The 2,377-nt window shown below is 48.4% G+C and overlaps 1 pseudogene; it reads left to right on the forward strand.

Moving 5' to 3' along the window:
• Nucleotides 1-1,008: 1,008 nt before the first annotated feature.
• Nucleotides 1,009-2,058, forward strand: LOC147698162 (uncharacterized; annotated as a pseudogene).
• Nucleotides 2,059-2,377: the final 319 nt, after the last annotated feature.

The following is a 2,377-nucleotide window of genomic DNA, read 5'->3' on the forward strand; positions in this document are numbered from 1 at the left end:
AATCGGACATTCGGTATTTACCGATTCGGTATTTACTGAATCCGTATTTACCGAATCAGTATTCCCCATTCATTCCTATGGGGCTTTTGGCCCATAGGAATGAATGGGAAATACTGATCCGGTAAATACTGAATCGGTAAATACCGAACCGGAAAGCAAACACATGTGAAACTTAAGTAGGCAGCCAATCAAGTGCTACCACCCTCCCCCTCCCTACCAGGAGTGGCTACACAGGCAGCTGCAACTAATTAGAAGGTTCTGGAGAGGCAGTTGGAGCAGAGAGTCCCGGAGCAGCAGGAAGAGTTGTGTGCACTTTTAAAACTGAAAAATGGCAAGCAACAAACACAAAGAGCAGCCTGAGAGAAGGAGGAAACTGAAATTCAGTAGCATGGAACTGCAGGTCCTTGTTGAGGAGGTGTTGAAGGTGCACCAAAAACTGTTTGGCAGGCAGTCCGTCACTGTGGCAGAATCTGCCAAAAGGAAACTCTGGCTGGACATACTTGACAAAGTGAATGCAGTTGAGTGACTACCAGAGACACAGAGGACCTGAAAAAGAGATTCTACGACCTCAGGAGCCAAACAAAAAAAATAGGCTGAACACCACAAGCAGGCAACCAAAACTGGTGGAGGCAAGAACCCAACACCCCCCTTAAGGACCTGGAGGAGATGGTGGCCTCAACCATAGAACCTGACAGTGTCTGCGGACTGGGAGAAGTAGATAGCTCAGCCAGATCTGCAAGCAGAGAAGGTAAGACGGATGCACAGCATTCCCCCCCATACCATCATCCTTACCTTTACCCTTTGTGGCCAAGTGAACCCTAGTCCAGTACTGCTAGACTATACAGGAGCAATGCATCATGGGACATGTAGTCAAGAAATGAAAGACCATGTCATACAGCAAAGCAACCAGCAAGTTAGGGAAATGATTGCAGACAGAATAAAGCTAAAGTGAGAAATATTTAATTGTAGTGACTGTGAGACAGTAGCGCTTAGCTAATGTACGCTCATATGTCCACAGGTGTCACATCTCGCAGGCGTACCCAGGAGACTGAAGGCACAGCACCATAGAGGGATGAGAGTCAGGAACCAGGTCCAAGTGCACAGAACGTATCACAGGACACAGGTGCACCAAGTATCCATCCTCCTTCACAAAACACAGAAATTGCTCAAGAGTTGCAGGCGTCCCCAGAAAGATCACAATCCCCTATGTTGCTGTCATCCCCAGAAATGCCAGCATCACTGCATGAGACAACACCTGCATCACAACCAAGCAGGAGGCATGTTGTGCCCCCACTATTAGAAATGGAGTCATCATCAGGTGACATGGAGGGGGAAGACACACACACCCTGCCTGTGGATGGTAGCTCTGCCACACTGCAGTTCAGTGCAGAGGTGGGCCACACTGGTGCCAGACGCCGCAGAGTCCAAGAAAGTAGTGCAGCTGCACGTGTGGAGGGTTCAAGTGTGTTCTTTGGCCTGGAGGGGAGCATGGTAAAAATCCAGAGGATGCAGGGAAAAGCCATCATGTCTTGCCAACGCCAAATGAGGAACCTGAACAACAACATGGGAGACATAGGAAAGGGCATCAGGGAACTAGTAGATGTCAACAAAGAGATGGCTGCAGGGATGCGTGAAATGTCACAATCGGTTCAGCTTCTGTGCATCAAACTAGACAACGAATTTGCATCAAGGCGCAAGGAAAGGCAGCGTGCGCATCAACAAAATAAAGCCATTAACCGGCTGGCCACAGCCACATCCCTGCTATGCAGGAGAAGTATAAACATGCAGGAGGGACTAACCCAAAACAGTAATGAGGTCACTAGGGGCATGGCCAGGTTGACCAGTGCTCTTGAGGCGCTGTTAAATGCACCAACAGCATAAACTGCTGCTGTGGATGTGCCAGAGAGTGAAGAGAGCAAAAGTAAGAGCAGCATGGCAAGCTCCCTTGTCGTAAAAACAAGGAGGAGCAGCAGGCGCCACGCTGAGGCTACAGCCCAAACGCAAAGTGAGCACAGCGGGCACCAAACAACTGGTACTGGTAAGCATGGACGCAAATGATTATTTCAGTTCATGGGGGAGTGACCCAGGACTCACATCATCGCATGTAAATAATTTGTGTTGCACATTTGTGCTTTAGAAACCTACGTAGTGACACAATTAAACTAAGAATGGACGTAAAATCCGTTCCGCTCGCGGAATTTGCGGATTTTCGGCAAATTTGCAATCCGCAAACTCTCGTGAATTTGCCAAAAATTAGCAAATTGGCACGCAGCGTTTTTTTTTGCTTGGTGATACAATATTGCGGCGTGCGGCGTTCACTTACCGTCATTCAGCGTTTGCAGAGTTGTTTTTGTCCATATTTTGCGTGTGCTGCGCC

Source organism: Lissotriton vulgaris, chromosome 8 (assembly GCF_964263255.1).
Source record: "Lissotriton vulgaris chromosome 8, aLisVul1.2, whole genome shotgun sequence".
Classification (NCBI taxonomy): Eukaryota; Metazoa; Chordata; class Amphibia; order Caudata; family Salamandridae; genus Lissotriton; species Lissotriton vulgaris.